Source organism: Eleutherodactylus coqui, chromosome 1 (genome assembly GCF_035609145.1).
Source record: "Eleutherodactylus coqui strain aEleCoq1 chromosome 1, aEleCoq1.hap1, whole genome shotgun sequence".
Classification (NCBI taxonomy): Eukaryota; Metazoa; Chordata; class Amphibia; order Anura; family Eleutherodactylidae; genus Eleutherodactylus; species Eleutherodactylus coqui.
The window spans coordinates 506,282,503-506,299,536 of NC_089837.1; the positions used below are offsets into that span (position 1 = coordinate 506,282,503).

At 43.6% G+C, this 17,034-nt stretch overlaps 1 long non-coding RNA gene across 1 annotated transcript in view; it reads left to right on the plus strand.

Moving 5' to 3' along the window:
- The first annotated feature begins 1,252 nt into the window (after positions 1-1,252).
- The window catches only part of LOC136614207 (uncharacterized), an 82,136-nt gene continuing 66,354 nt past the window's right edge, over positions 1,253-17,034 (plus strand). Inside the window, exon 1 of the long non-coding RNA XR_010790948.1 lies at positions 1,253-1,376. This is a non-coding gene — a long non-coding RNA (uncharacterized lncRNA). The remainder of the gene's footprint in view (positions 1,377-17,034) is intronic.

The window sequence follows — 17,034 nt, forward strand, 5'->3', positions numbered from 1 at the left end:
AGGAAAGGTCCATGGATAAAGATCCCGTCCGGGGGCATCACCGGAGGTCTCAGCTTCCGTGACAGGGGGTGAAACTCTAACTTTTTAAAAAATCTTTTATTTGATCACTGGTATTTATTGGATATCAGTGATCATGTGACCAATGACTGCGTATGTTTGGTAGCCAGGAGCAGGGAGATTTTAAATTACCCCGGCAATCCACGGGCCTTAGGTCCGTAATGTCATCGGGGCATGGATGTGATTCATGAGTGGAGATGAAACAAACTTTTTTTTCACTTTACATCATCACCATTTTCCATTGGATAATGGGGTCATGTGACCGGGAACCGCATACAGCACTTTCTGCTTTAATCTTCCTTCTCTCAGCTACTCATACTAGCCGGGAGCTGGGAGTTTTTACATTCCTACACCTCCCGGCCTTCTGCATGTCACATAATGATGTCTGTCACGCATGTACAGACACCGGTGTCAGGTTCTGTAAGAACAGAATGCCATAGGACATTGCTGAGGATGGGGTGAGTATTCTTAGCTGAAGCTTTACCGTTATTTATTTTCTATTTACTTTCCAATGGCCCTGACAATTAAAGCCCAGCCAGCCAGGATGTAAAAACACTATAGGGTGGTCACTAAGGGATTAATCTGGAACACCTTACTTTATGGAAACCGATAAAGGGATGAGAACGAGGGGTTTATATTTTCATTTGAGTGTCGCCCAATAGCAGATTAGATATGATGTGCAATACGAGGGCACCGCCACATGCCAGTCAATGATCAGCACCTGAGAGGGTGGTCCAGAGAGATGATCTAGTGAGAAGTAGATGTAACTGTGGACTACCATCTTGTTGAAGTGACCCTCTGGTTTCGGAACAAAATGCTGTCTGGGGCCTGAAGGGCGGAGGGGTACCTGTGCTTAATCTTTTCTTCCCGAGACGCTAACCAGAGTATTTAGCATTGTATGTGATAGCTATAAGTGATTTTTCAGTTAGCTTACCTTTCCTGGCATCCTGCTATGCTGACAGTATATGTGATCTGACTACACCGGGTCATGAAAATTCACGTGTTTCTGTTTGCCCAGTATAAACATGGACAAAAAAATATATAAACTCTATAAAATGGAAGAGGAGGCGGGATACAGCGTGTGACAGTAAGCTCCAGGCATTTTACTGACATTTATGTGATTGAGGCAGCTATATATCTGCCATCTATACACAGCATTCTCCAGTCCCCCTTCCTCCACCTGCTGGCTCGCTGTGTGAAGGCTCGAGTCGTCTACCATTGGTTCCACCACTACAGATATGGCACAGCACAGCATTATGTCCATCTTGCTGTTTGTGTGCCTATCGCTCAGCTTTGGGGACGCACAGTCGCAATTACGGGTAAAGTGAATTCTGTATATCAGATTATGTATTTTATACATTGTATATTTGCATTTATAAAGATATTTCAGGCTTCTGTATTTAGATTATCTCTGTTAACAATAAGGGAAATATCTTACAATAAGCTAAAAAAAATGCTATTTTATAGATTTCTACTTTACCACGTTTAGCTGGCTGAGCAGGTAAGCATTTTTTGGATCTTTACATATCATTTGCTGATATGGTGCCACTTGGATGGTAGAAATAATATGCTAAAGGGTTCTGGTTGAGAGGTGGATGGCAGCACAGGGGTTAATGAGAGCTTCATGGGGGGGCTTATTGCATTTATACATGTTTGTACAGTTTCTTGGACTCTGTTTCCATGTGGCTAATGATGCGGGGGGTATTATGTCCAATGAGCGCTTCCCTTGGACTAACAGGAAGCAATCACTGGGGAAGGAAGAGTCTCACGGATGCTCCGCACGGGAAATCTGCAACATTTGCAAAAATTGTAAAGCGGATGACATTTTCAAAATCTAGTCCATATACTGTGGAAAAAGTTTGCAACAAACCTGTGAGGAAATTAACACGCTGCAGATTTAAATTCCGCACCACATATCAACTATAGCACTGGGTACAATGTGGAATCCACCTCTACTAACAGGAGGGAGACTTCTGCACCAAAATTCATGTTAAAATCTGCATCAAATTCCTTCCTTACCAATGATGAGGATTATTTTCATTTTTTTGATGCTGATTTTCTGCGGTGGAATGTCTGCTGCATACATTCCCCAACAAATCCACCCCATGTAGATATAGCAATCTATGGAAAAAATAAACTTAAGGGGGCTGTCCATGGGCGATGCGGTATCCCGCGGCGAAGCTCCGCCGCGGAAGCCGCCACCCTGGAGCAGGAGCTGCCGCTGAATCTGCCGTGGACGGGGGGCTAACTTTTAAGGAAAATGGGTTCTGCTTTTATTTAAAGCGTGCCATAAAATCAGGATCTAAGATACAGAGAACGCGTTTCGAGCTCTGAGTTCTTGTTCACCTCAGTAATCCTTACAAACATTGTTTCTTAAATAGACAAACTAAAAACAACTCCTGATTAGTTAACCACCTCAGTGCTGTTGATTACCACCTAGCAAACATATGTTCTGGAGCCAATCTGGTTTCATTTCATCACATGAATGATATACTTATATTTAATAAATAATGATACCATATAAGGTTCTGTAAGTAAACAATACATACAAGCCTAATAAATAATGACATATTATAATAAGTTCATATTGACCCCTAATCTTGATTTTAATTGAAATAAAATAGACAATTTATGATTATAGATCTTTGATATTTCGGTTTTTCATGGTCCTCATTACTTCCCTTTATTATTTGTTATTTAATCTCCAGGCTATAAACATTAATAACGCCAAACACTTAAGCCTAATCCCCATGGCCGGATTCGGACGGATTCTATTGAATCTAATAGCTCAATGTACATGCTGCGGAATTTCACCGTGGAATTCCGCAGCATGAAATTACCCACGGCATGTTCTATTTGCCGCGGGAGAAAGCGCAGACGGCTTCCAAAAAGTATAGCCCATCAGGCTATACTTCCTCTTTAGCACAGCGGAAGTATAGTGTGAATATGCGCCCCGCTCACCTCCAGCCGCGTCATGTGGGACTTCACACAGGAGATCCAGAGGTAAGTATGGGGTCGTTGGCAGGAAGGGGGTGCGCTGTGACTGACTCTGCTGCAGTATTCCGCTTGCCGAGCCCGTCACGGATGTGTTCATAAGGCCTTAGGTGGAAAAGGGTAGATATAACACAATTCATCTACCTTGCATGGATGAATTATTTATAAATCCAATAAAATAAGCTGAATGGAGTATTGAAGTTTCCCTTCCTCATTTTTTATTCATCATTAAATGATTAAAATAATATCAAATATAAAATTGATTAGCAAACATCGTTTTATATTAATATCACAATAAATAAATTTGACCAAAGGTATAAAATTGGCATTTTTATATGGTGAATATTTTTAATAGATATAAAATAGATCCGCTCTGGCATTCGTACCCTAAGCTAACCTTGCTTTTAATTTCATTATCTAAAAAGCCTCCCATTTGAGGATCGTCTTCTGCCTTATTTTGCCTCATGTCCGCAACCATTTCTATTGCATACCATTTGAAATTATATGTGTCTCCATTATGTTTTTCAATAAAATGTTTGGCTGTACCTGAATGAGAGGAAATCTCGGCCTTATTATGCCACCTCCTCCTCCTGTTTGGGGTCAGGGGATCAGCGCTGGGCAACATGTATTTTCTCTCGTGTTACCACAGTTATCTGAGACAGTGGTTTGGGCCAAACAAAAGGAGCGTTACTGCATTATTGAGACGTTCACAGCTGCACTAGCATCCAAGTCCGCTTGAGGCCCACGATTACTGAGGGTGTGGGCAGAGGCCAAGGTCCTGGGGGAAAGAATCAACTGCGCCAGGTTTGGCCTGTGGTTCATCCAGTCCTTGGAGTGATGAAAGCAACCGTAACTGATTTAATGAGACGTTCATAGCTGTACTAGCATCTGAGTCCGCTTTATGCCCACGATTACTGAGGGTGTGAGCCGAGATCCTTGGCAGGGTGAAACTGCCTTGTTTGGGTGCTCTAATTTCTTTATGTCTAATACTGTCTTTGAGTTTCATGGGCTCGCCTATGCTGCGTGTGCATAAAGACTTCCCATTGCGTTGGTTTGCCTGTCTGGCAGAAATACACTAACTTACTTGGTTAGGGTACAGTCGGATTTCCCATTGCGGTGTTTTACCTGTGTGGCACAAATACACTGACTGACTAGGGCAAAAATGTGGACCGACGCTGAGGCCCTTGGCTGGGTGAAACATGTTTGGGACTCTGATTTCTTCATGTGTAATACTTTCCTTGGGTTCCAGGGGCTCGCCTATGCTGTGGGTGCACAAAGACTTCCCATTGCATTGTTTCACCTGTCTGGTACAAATATCCTGACTGACTAGGGCAGAAATGTGTGCCAAGGCCTTTAGGAGGATGAAACGCTGCCATGTTTGGCCACTTTGTTTTCCTCATGTGTAATACCATCTTTCAGTTCCTTGGGCTCGCCTATGCTGTGGAGCACAAAGACTTCCAATTGTGGTGCTTTATCTGTCTGGCACAAATACACTGACTGACTTGGGCAGAAATGTGGGCCGAGGCCGAGGTCCTTGCTGGGGTGAAACTCTGCCATGCTTGGGCACTCTGATTTCTTCCTGTGTAATACCATCTTTGTGCACCCACAGTATAGAGCCCAAGGAACTCAAAGACTTCCCATTGCGGTGTTCAGCTATCTGACACCTACACAGAATGAATTGGGGAAACATGGATTTCCCATTGCTATGTAACTAACGGCACTTTGGGTCACACAAGCTGAAGGCTGGGACCGAGCCCGACCCTGGGTCCGCTCACGTGCTTTCCACACAGAGTATTGCTGCATTGTGGAGATATGGAGATGTGTAGAAGTGCTGGCACTTAAGTACCCTTTAGGCCCACATTTGTGGCTCCTGACAATTTTGTGACGGTGGTGGCATGAAATTGGAATGATGATCGTACGTCAATTCATCATCAATATTCAACAGCATTGTGGGCTATCACTCACACTTTCAAAGAGGGTCGCTGCCTGGTCCTGCCAACCCTCTGCAATGTGTGCCTCCAGTTCCTCCTCATCCAGTATGCACTTATAAATAGACATGAGGGTGGTGTGGCTATCAAGCGAGCGTGTGGCATGAGGGCAGCTGAACGCTGCGAAGGGAAAATTTTGTGTGTGCTGTGGACCCAGCATGTAACCCAGGAGAAGAGGCAGCGGTGTCACCCACAGACAGTGATTGTCCAGGTAGTGTGGTGCTTAGCTAAGATGTGCTAGCGTGTGTGCCTTGCTAATGAGGGTTTGTCCGAAGTAAATTGTTAGTGGAGTGACGCCAGACTCTTGCCCCCATTTTGGCTTAATAGTGGGACCTGAGAGACTCAGATGCAGCCATGCATACTGCCCTGCCCTTCCCTATCCGTTTCTGTGGTGTTTTCTGGTGTTTGACAAGTCATCAGCTTTGCGGAGCATCGGTCCCATACAAAAATGCTCAAGTCCCCCATTGACTTCAATGGAGTTCGTTACTCGAAACGAGCTCTCGAGCATTACGAAAAGTTCGACTCGAGCAACGAGCACCCGAGCATTTTGGTGTTCGCTTATCTCTAATCACAATTGATGTACTTTTTTATTTTATATTGCTTTCTATTGTTACTGTTAGCAAAACATTTTCCTTCTTGACAGTAAAACGCAGGCCCGGCATCTTAAACTACCGCACATAAAAAACCTTTTTTATTTAGCCAATATGTTTTTTATTGGATACAAACAGGCTAGGAGACCAATTATTACCGAAGCTTCTATTTTTTCGTGCAATTACAGAAACTCTGTTTTCAAGGATTTTGTAAATGTGAGCATCTTGTTTTAATATGGGCAGATAGGCATAAAAAAGTTTTTTTTAATCATAGAAACGGTTACTGTACTGAGTTGAAAACACTAGATTGTTATAATGACTATTTTTTTGTAAATTCATAAATACTTAGTGTTTTATTTTTCAGTAACTCCTCTCGGTTGCAGCACTTGACCTTATTACATTCTCTATTTAAAATTTGTTTAGAATAACCACAGTCTGATAATCTTCTACAAAGTGACATTTCAGTTTCCTTGTAGGTAGCTTCCTTAGAACACGCTCGTTTTGCGCTAATGAGCTCACCTACCAGAATTGCTTTTAGAGTATGTTTTGGAAAGTTACTACTAGCGTGCAAAATAGTATTCCTCGCAGAGGGTTTACGATAAAGTACTGTTATAATCTCCCCTGTTTTCCCATCACCACATAGGGTGAGGTCTAAAAATTGTGCTACCTCCTCGTAGTAACCAGAGGTAAATCTAAAGTTGCTTCCATTGTCATTAATATAGTTTTTAAAATGAACTACGATTAGAGATGAGCAAATATACTCTTTTCGAGTAATTACTCGATCGAGCACCGCGATTTTCGAGTACTTCCATACTCGGGTGAAAAGATTCGGGGGGCGCCAGGGGGCGGGGGAAGGCGTGGCGGAGCAGGGGGTAGCAGCGGGGAACAGGGGGGAGCCCTCTCTCTCTCCCTCTCCCCCCCACTCCCCGCTGCAACCCCCCACTCACCCACGGCGCCCCCTGAATCTTTTCACCTGAGTACGGAAGTACTCGAAAATCGCGGCGCTCGGGCGAAAAAGGGTCGTGGCCGAGTAGGTTCGCTCATCTCTAACTACGATGTCCCGATTTTTTTCTCGTTCCTTTTCTAAGTTTTTCTAAATAATAATGATGTCGTCTGTGAATCTAGCATACCACACCATGTGGCCAGCATATGGATAACTGACAGAAAAAAAAAAAACAAGCAAAAAACCCACTTTCCCACCAACTCATACAGTACATAAATTGGCTACTGTAGGTGAAAATCTGTAGATAATATTTAATGTTAAATGAAAAAAAGTTGTTTTTTAGCAAAAAATGCACATTCTGCAATATAAATTCTTAGAGTTCATTAGAATAACAACTGGATTCTTTCAAACGATAACTGACTGCCCCATGGCCACATGGTGAGGTATGCTAGAATAAAGACTCTCTACATCACACAAAACCCACCCAAAATTTTTTTGCCATTTCAAACTTGTCAGCTGCTGAACAACATCTTTGCTAACCTGTATGAAACCGGGAACACGTTTAACGAAAGGTTGCAGGCATTAATCCACCCACGAGCTAAGATGCTCACAGGTTGCTATAGTTGCTCACTGCAACTATAGGTCAGAGTAGAGGGGGGAAAACCCCTTTATGGAGCTTGGGGAGACCATGAAAAATGGGCATAGCTGGAAATTCCAGAAAAAGAAAAATTGCTTTCTTATCATTAAGACCCCATCCTCGTTCCCTCTTCTACTACTTTTTTTTAAATTTAATGAGACAATCTTGCATAGGGTTAAAGGTTAGTCTTCCATACACCATATCAATATCCAGTAAATTCTGAGCCAACTTTGCATATAAAATTGCATCCAATACAACAACATTACCACTCTTGTGGGATTTTTTTATAATTGAATTCTTATTACTTGAAAACTTCCTTAATTCAATGTTTTCCTTCTGGGTTAGTAGTTACTGAATTTATCTTTTTTTTTTTTAAATCAATGTTTATTGTAATTTTCTCAGGGGAAAACAGAAAGAGACTCATACATATAGTCATACACATAAACAGCAGTAACAACAAAGCCTATGAGTCAGTAGTCAGCAATGCAAAGCAATACAATGAGGCATGTACAACCTCTTTGGATTATAGGGAAAGGGCAAGGGGAAAAAAAAAATCCCCTTAAACAAAACCAAGAGGTCCTGACTCGGCTTCAATAATGAGCTATTAATGTAGAGATCAAATCGAGCAAGACAGTCTGTGGGGAGTGGGTGGGTGGGTGGGGGGGGGGGGGAGTAGACGAATGGGAAGGTAAGGGAGGGGAGGGAATGGGAAGGGGTAGGTGAAACTCAGAGCGTGAGGGGGCAAACGCTGTTATTAGGGGTCCTCTCATCCCCAACCCCCCAGCATCCCCAAGCACGGCGCCAGTCCATGCCAGGGGTGGGAGGGAGGAGGGGGGTGCATACAGCCCCCGCTCTGGCCACCAAGGCCAAATTAGGCCAGATTAGGACCAACTCTGTGAGCTGTGGTGAAACTGACTCTGCCCTGCGGGGAGGGAGAGGTGGAGCGAACAGACCCCTAGTGAGCTTTTGTCTCAGACCGATAGCTGCATGTTGCCGGTGTTAGGCAGTGCCCCTTCTATTTCGTTCCTAATAGCACGCCATGGGCTCCAGATTTTTAGGAAATTATCGTGTGTCCCTTTGGACGAGCTGGAGAGCTCTTCCAAATTTGCCAGAAGGTCCACTCTGTCCTTCCAGAGAGTTAGGGTAGGAGCCGCTTGCTGCTTCCACATCAGGGGGGATGTATCGAGTAAGAGGGCTATCAGCTTGTGCTTGCGAGGATGGAAGGCAGGGGATGGCTTCCACAGGAGGACCACCCCAGGTGAGAGAGTCAGGTTGGGAGAGAGTCTCTTCAGCAGCACCCCAATGTCTCTCCAGAAAGGTGTAATGACAGGGCAATCCCACCATATATGCAGAAATGAGCCAGTGGCAGATTCGCATCTCCAGCACCTGTCCTGCGAGGCCAGCTTATGGTCAAACAACCACTGCGGGGTCCTGTACCACCCGCCAGGAGTTTATAATGAGACTCCTCGGAGGTAACACATGGGGACAGACCGAAAGCATAATTAAAGAGGAGTTTAGCTTTGTCCCTGGATAGAGATATACTAAGCTCTCTCTCCCAGGAGGTGAGAAAGGCAGGTTTCGATGTGAGTGGAGGAGAAATATACTGCTTGCGAATATGAGCTATTCTCCTTGAGGCTATGGAGGATCCCTGGATTGCGGATTCAAAGGTGGTCAGAGGCCTGGTTGACTTGTGTGCCTCCAGGAAGTCCCCAAAAAGCCTTACTATATGAGTTGCTACGAGGAGGGGTATATTTCTGTTTGGAAGGAGGTCCTTCAATAAGGAAGAGGGAGGTTTATGGGAGAGGAGAAGAAGGTCTTGGAAGCATTTCCCTTCAAGGATCCTCCAAACTCCGGCTGAGCATGCGTCAAGGGTTATGCCCATGAATTTGTATAGTGCACATAAGGGGGCACTAGGGGAGGGGCCAGGAGCCAATGTCTCTCTCAGGGCCTCCCAGGTCTCAAACGCACCTCTTAATAGGGGGTTGTGTCCCCGACCCCTATGTTTTGTCCTACCTGGAAACCATAAGTCCTCTATAAAAGAGGGGCCGTACGATCTTCTGGCTAGTGTCTGGATGAAAGAGTCCCTGCTTGGGCGAAAAAGCTCCATCCAGTAACCTAATTGGTTGGTGAGGTAGAACTCCCGGACACAAGGGAGGTCCACTCTTCCTTCACTGCACCGTCTGACCAGGAGACAGTGGGCCAATCTCGGTCTCTTCCCCATCCACAGAAATCTAGTAAAGATTGATCTGAGGGTCTTTAAAAAGGAAGTTGGGATGAAGATCGGAAGAAGTCTGATCTTATATAAAATGATGGGGATGACGTAGGATTTTAGAATATTTTTCCTGCCCAGCCAGGAGATAAAGGGCAAATCGTAGGTCCGCTGCAGGTTTTTGATTTTAGTTATTAAAGGGAGGAAGTTCGCCGCGAAGAGGTCTTCCGCTTTTTTGGTGAGACTGATCCCTAGAAAGTCCATGCTAGAGTCGGACCAGGAGAAAGGAGACTTGCTACTAAGAGTCCTGTATCTGGAGGGAGAGATGGAGATATTAAGGACGGTGGACTTACTGAAATTGATCTTAAAATTAGAGATACCCCCATATTCCTCCAGGAGTAAAGTGAGTCTAGGGAGGCACTGTTCAGGATTCGTGATGAGGAATACTATGTCATCCGCGTATGCTGCTGTAGACAGGGTCTCTTTGCCGATTTTCAGACTCAAAATAGAGGGGTCTCTCCTTATCTTTTGAAGGAGCGGTTCTAGTGCGAGATTAAACAGGGTGAGGGATAAGGGGCAACCCTGACGAGTCCCATTGTTGATGTTAAAGGGGGGTGAGAGTGAGTTATTAATTTTAAGTCTGGCATGGGGCATAGCATACAGGGATAAGATTGCAGAAACGAACTTGGGCGGGATATTGAAGTGGAGAAGGACCAGTTCCATGTAGAGCCAGTTCACACGGTCAAACACTTTTTTGGCGTCTGTGCTCACTAGCACCAAGGGAACGTTGTGAGCTTAGGAATATCTAGCAGCATGGAGGAGTCTAAGGCAATTGTCCTTACCTTCCCTTCCCTTCACGAAGCCCGTTTGTTTTGGGTTAACTAGTTTAGTGACATGCTTCTCTAGTCTTTTTGTGAGCAATTTCGCCCAGAGCTTCATGTCAAAATTTATAAGGGAAATGGGACTGTAGCTTCCGCAGGACTCCGGATCCTTGTTTTCCTTATGCACTAGGGTTATATGGGCTTCTTGGGTTTGCTTGGGGAGAGGTACGCCCTGTAAGAGCGAATTGAAAAGTTCCGTGAGATGTGGGACTAAAGTGGCTCTAAATGATTTATAGTAAATTAAAGGGAGGCCATCTGGGCCTGGGCTTTTACCGGGAGGGTAGGAGTTGATGAGGTCCTCTATTTCCTGTGGGGTGATCGGGGACATAAAGTCTGTGGTTTCCTCGTTGTCTATTTTGGGCAGATTCAGTTCTCTGAGAAAGGATTCTATTTGGGTCTTGGCACTAAGTCTCGACTCCGGGGTTAAGGGGTCTCGGAGATTATACAAATGGGAATAAAATTGCTGGAATTCCTTAGCTATCTCCGAAGTGGAAGAAACTTTGGAGCCCGCTTGGGTTTTGATCGAGTTTATGAAATTTCTGGTGCGTGCCTTTTTAATGAGGGAGGACATATACTTGCTACCCTTGTTACCTTGGGCGTACACTATATGCTTAAGGTATAGGTGTTTCTTATTATATTTAGTTTCTAATAGAAGTTTGAGCTCCTTTCTCAGGGATATAAGTTTCTCATTAGATGTTATGCTTTGGGAGAGTTTTGCTATCTGTTCATGTTTGGCAATTTGGGCGAATTTGTCGTCAATCTCTTTCCGTTGTTTCCTCTTGACTCTGGAGCCCAGAGAGATCAAGAGTCCCCTTACAAAGGCCTTATGGGCTTCCCAGATCAAAGGGGTCGCCTGGTCCTCAGATTTGTTCAGTTGGAAGTATTCCTCCAGAAGTTTGTTTATTTGCGATCGCTCGCTTTCAGAGTCTAGAAGGGATGGATTTAATCTCCAGCGCCATTCACGACAGGCGAGGCTGTGTAGGCGTATGTTTAGGTGGACTGGGGCATGGTCAGATATGACCTAATAGGATGAACTAGGACACCACATAAAAGGCCGCAGATACCAGCACCGAGGTAGGACCCGCTATTCTTGGTGAGGGTAGGACGTGAGCGGTCCCAGGCTCTGACTCGGTCCCAGCCTCCACCAAATTCACCCAATGTGCCATCAGGGAGATATAGTGGCCCTGCCCGCCAGTACTTGTCCACTTGTCCATGGTTAAGTGGACCTTCCCAGTAACCGCGTTGGTGAGAGCACGATTTATGTGGCGGGAGATGTACTGGTGTAGGGCTGGGACGGCACACCGGGAAAAATAGTGGCGACTGGGGACCGAGTAGCGCGGGACCGCCGCCATCATTATGTTTTTGAAAGCCTCTGTTTCCACAAGCCTGTACGGCAGCATATCCAGGCTGATTAATTTGGCAATGTGCATGTTTAAAGCTTATGCATGTGGGTGGGAGGCGGCGTAATTCCGCTTTCGCTGCATCGCTTGTGTTAGCGACAGCTGAACGCTGCGCTGAGAGACATTGCTGGATGGAGTGGAGAACCGTGGAGGTGAGGGTGTGGGTGAAGGCTGGGAGGCGCTCGCGCCTGCATCCTGGGGGGGAGGATTGGATCTGTGTGGCAGGTTGGGGCACAGGGGAAGAGGCAATGGTGTGACCTGGAGACGGTGAATGGCCTTCGTTCCACCTTGTGGTGTGCTTGGCCATCATATGCCTGCGCATGCTGGTGGTGGTCAGGCTGGTGATTTCCTCTCATTCAGGTGCAGCCAAACATTTTATAAATAAAAAATGAGGAAGGGAAACTTCAATACTCTATTCAGCTTATTTTATTTGCTATATGAATAATTTATCCATGCAAGGTGGATGAACTGTGTTATATCTACCTTTTTCCACCTAAGTGTTTGGAGTTATTAATGAAAGAGCCGAGGCCACCGGGCGCGGGTGAGTACGAGCTCCTCCCTGCAGGCGCTCGGGTCTGGTCCCGCGGCGAGAATTCTTGCCGCCGGATCCAACCCGCCCGTCTGCAGGTGGCCTAATATGTCATTATTTATTAGGTATTTATGTATTGTTTACTTATAGAACCTTATATTGTATCATTATTTATTAAATATAAGTATATCATTCATGTGATGAAATGAAACCAGCTTGGCTCCAGAACATATGTTTGCTAGGTGGTAATCAACAGCACTGAGGTGGTTAACTAATCAGGAGTTGTTTTCAGTTTGTCTATTTAAGAAACAATGTTTGTAAGGATTACTGAGGTGAACAAGAACTCAGAGTTCGTAACGCGTTCTCTGTATCTTAGATCCTGATTTTATGGCACGCTTTAAATAAAAGCAGAACCCATTTTCCTTAAAAGTTAATCAAGTTGACTTTTTCCATGGATTGCTTTGCTGCCAGGACTGGGTGGGTTGATTTGACGCAAGGAGTGTTGCTGCGGTAGCGGTGTGGTGCAGGTTTTCTGACAGGTGGGCTTCTCTCTATTTTTTCTGTTCCATGTAGATATAGCCCTACTGTAGAGGCAAATGGCACATTGAGGGGAGTGTAAGCGCCGCAGCGGTCCCGAGGAGAGGTGAGGGACAGATATCAGTCAGAAACTACTGGGGAGAATGGGCCAGTTAGGAAGAAATATTAGATACACACATTGAAAAGTGCCCCAAACTGATGTGTATGTCATGCGCCACATTTATTATGTCTTTTAGAAACTTTTTGCACCTCACCGGATAGTGTTTAAAAACTGTAGAAAATAATTGTTAAGTGAGTCAAGAAATGTCTGTAAAGCAAAGTGTCTAACACATCTAGTGATATGCGCCAAATGTCTTATATAGTTTAAATATAATGCCGTTTATCCTCTAGTTTTTTGCTGTCTATCTTCAGGAAATGGGGAGAATTTATCATTAGGGAAAGTTTTGATGCCAGTTTTTTAGTAGCCCTTTTACCCTCTTCAGATAAAAATACAACAAAATGTATCAACGTTCAATGATGTTGTTGATTTGTTGTAGATGTGTAATCACTTTCTGTACCAACCAGATTCTGGAGCAAGAGTGCAACAAACTTTGTGTCTTTTTTTTTTAAACAATAGTTTTCATTAAAAGTTTTTTTTTTATTTTTTAAATCAATAGTTTTTTTATTGTTTTCAGGTAAAGGTTACAGAAATAGAAAGAAAAATCACGTTTCAAGTATTAGCAGTTTACATGAATCTCGTGTACATGGCATACATTTATGCATTTGACAAAGTTAACTATATTCGTAACCATTAGTATGCTAATATAAGTAATCAATACAGAATGAAACGGTTTAGAACTGGTATGCAATATGGTGTGAGTGTGTATTTGGATTGGGGGGGGGAGGGGGTAGGGTTAGGTGTACTGGAGAGAGAAGGGAGTGTAGAAAATGAGATGTTTATTAGATATAGGATGAAAAGAACAAATTCACCAAGAAGATTCTGCTTAAGGGTGGAATGTGTTGGTCCAAGGCTTCCACATTATTTCAAATCTAGTGAGGTCATTATTTCTTAGGGCCAGGATTTTTTCATAAAGGCAGTGTTCCGAAATTAGGCTGATGAGGTCTGGTAGCGTTGGAACAATCGCAGTTTTCCAACGTCTTGCAATGAGAGATTTTGTAGCTAGGAGTATGTGGCCCGCCAATTTTTTGAAATGTGTAGGCATTTTGATTGTGCTAATTAGCATCAGAGCCAGCTCTGGAGAGAAGGGAAGACGGAGGGCTGTGAGTCTATATGTGAGATTATAGACTTCTCTCCAGAATGGGGTCAAGAGAGGGCAAGACCAGAAGATATGAATGAGAGAGCCTTTATTGTTGCATTTTCTCCAACATCTGTCGTTGTCGGAGAGTCCCCTTCTGTTTAAAACCAGAGGTGTGAAATACCATCTTGTAAGAAGTTTCAAGTGGGTTTCGATTAAGTTAGCGCTCTGCGAAGATTGTCTCGCCCATTCAAAGGCCCCGATCCATTTATCTAGAGATATTTCCCTTCCGAAATCTTTATTCCAATTAATGAGGTGGCATTTGCCTGGCGGTTTTAGGGTTCCTGAGAAGATGTCGTAGAATGTTCGAGTGTTCATTTTGGTTTGTGGTTCCTCCAGGAATAGGTCAGTTATTTTATGTATTTTGAGGTTATCTAGTTGGTAGCTATGTAAGAAGGAGGAAATTTGAATGTATTTAAAGATGTCTGAGTTTGGAAGGTGGTATTTGTTGGTCAGGTCTCGAAAGGGGAGGAGTTTATTTGATGAGAAAAGGTCGGATATAAATTCGAGGTTCTGTCTGGGCCAAGACCCTATATTTAGGTTAGGAATTAGGAGTTCTAAGGTTTCTAGCGGTATTTTCAGAAGGGTGGAGGGCGTGGATTTGTTAAGAGTTCGTATTAAGTCGGTCCAGGCCTCTATTGATGCCTTCATAGGGAGAGAGAGGTGAGATCCTATTAAAGGTTTCGATATAGTAGGGTGAATGATGTCTAGGATATATGAGATTAGAAGATGTTTCAAAGGTTTTTGGTTGTTGACTTCCTTTTTCAAGGAGGACCAGCTTATTTTTGAGTTGTGTCTTGTCCATGCTCTCAAGTTATTGAGGATAGTGGATTTGCGGTATGAGTTAAGGTTGGGGAGTCCCAAACCACCTTGGCGCCTGTTTAAGGTTAAGATGGAGAGTGCAATTCTTGGTTTTTTTATTCTGCCACACAAATTTGGAGAGTTGACTTTGGAATCTATTAAGAAGAGTTTTAGGTATCGGTATTGGTAGTGTTCGAAAATAGTGTAGAATTTTGGGTAAAGTCATCATTTTATATATAGTGACACGGCCTAGCCATGAGAGAGGGTACGATTGGTAGGTGTCTAATTCTTTTTGAAGATCGTCTAGGAGCGGGGGGAAATTTGTCCCAACTGGTCGCGATGTGGGGAAACTTAAGTTTATGCCAAGATATGGGATGGAGTTGGGTTGCCATTGAAAGGGGAATTCTTTTTGTATATCTATTTTTTGGGGTTCCTGAATGTTTATGCCTAGGATTTGTGATTTGGTGATGTTTAGTTTATAGTATGATATATCCGAGAATTCTTTTAATATTTTTTGCGTTGTTCTTAGGGATGAGATTGGGTTAGAGAGCGTGAGCAGGATGTCGTCGGCGAAAAGGCTTATTTTATGTTGTCTTGAACTCGCTGCTATTCCCTGAATGTCTGGGCAGGTTCTTATGTACTCCGCCAGGGGTTCCATAACCAGGGTGAATATTAAAGGAGAAAGTGGGCAGCCTTGGCGGGTGCTATTAGTGATTGGGAAGGAAGATGATAGCATGCCGTCTGCAAAAATTTTTGCCGATGGGGTGGTGTACAGGGCTTGAATAGCTTTGAATATGTTGCCGGAAAAACCAAATTTTTTTGAAGTGGCGAAGGCATATTTCCAATGGAGCCTGTCAAAGGCTTTTTCAGCGTCGAGGGCAAGTAGCACTGAGGGGGTATGTGTGATTTCTAGTTTATGAAGGAGGTTTAGTATTCTTCTAGTTCCGTCTGAGGCCTGCCTGTCTTTAATGAAACTGACTTGGTCTGAGTGGATTAGATTTGGTAATATATTTAATAGTCTCAGTGCTAGAGTTTTGGCATATATTTTTAAATCGCAATTTAGTAGGGATATTGGCCTAAAATTGGAGGGTGAGGTGGGGTCTTTCCCTGGCTTGGGGATGGTTATTATTGTAGCTTCTAACATTTCGGGTGGGAAGGAGCCTTTCATGATTCCTTGGTTGCAGGCTTTCGTTAGGTGTGGGGCAAGGTGGGTTGAGAAGACTTTATAATAGTCATTAGAAAACCCGTCAGGGCCTGGGGCTTTGTGTGGTTTTAAAGATTTGATGTTCTCAATTATTTCATTTGATGTTAAGGGAGCGTTAAGATGGTTGAGTTGAGATTCTGAAAGTACGGGAAGATTTATTCCATTAAGGAATTGTTCAATGTTGTGGGTTTGGGGTTGGGGGGTTGAGGGGTCGTCTTTTAAGTTATATAGATCTTTGTAGTATTGGCGGAAGGCTTCTATTATGTGATTAGGGTGCTGAATTTTATTATTGTGGTTATTTGGGTCAAGTAGATATGGTATTTTAGTTCTGAAGATCTTTTTTTTTACCAAGTTTGCCATCATTCGTGTGGGTTTATTGTTTAAGGTGTAGTAGGTTGCTTTGGAGGATCTCATTTCTTTATCGTAGTTGTCTATCAGGAGATTTCTGAGGTTTTGTCTTAATTTGAATAGTTCGTTGTGTAAGGAGTTGGAGGGGGAACTAGACATTTGTTTTTCTTTGTCAGTGATTTGTGATAAGAGTTCGTTTAGTTGGAGGGTTTTTTCTTTTTTGTACCTTGCGCTTATTTTAATTAAGATTTCTCTAATAAAGGCTTTGTGGGCATTCCATATGGTGGTGGGAGAAATATCTGGGGTTGTGTTAATTTTAAAATAGTCTTTTATAGCGGAGGAGATGTCAGCTTGGTTTTTAGGGAGTGTCATGAGGAACACATTGTTTCTCCACGATTTTGGTCTATCGCTTGCTTGACCTAGATCGATTGTTATTGAGACGGGGGCATGGTCGGACCATGTGGCCGTGCCTATCTGAGCTGATTTAATGAAGGGTAGGGATAGTCTATCTGTTAGAATTAGATCGATCCTGGAGAATGACCTATGCCTCGAGGAATAAAAAGTGAATTCTTTTGATGATGAGTTGAGACATCTAAAGGTATCAAATAGGGCATTGTTGTG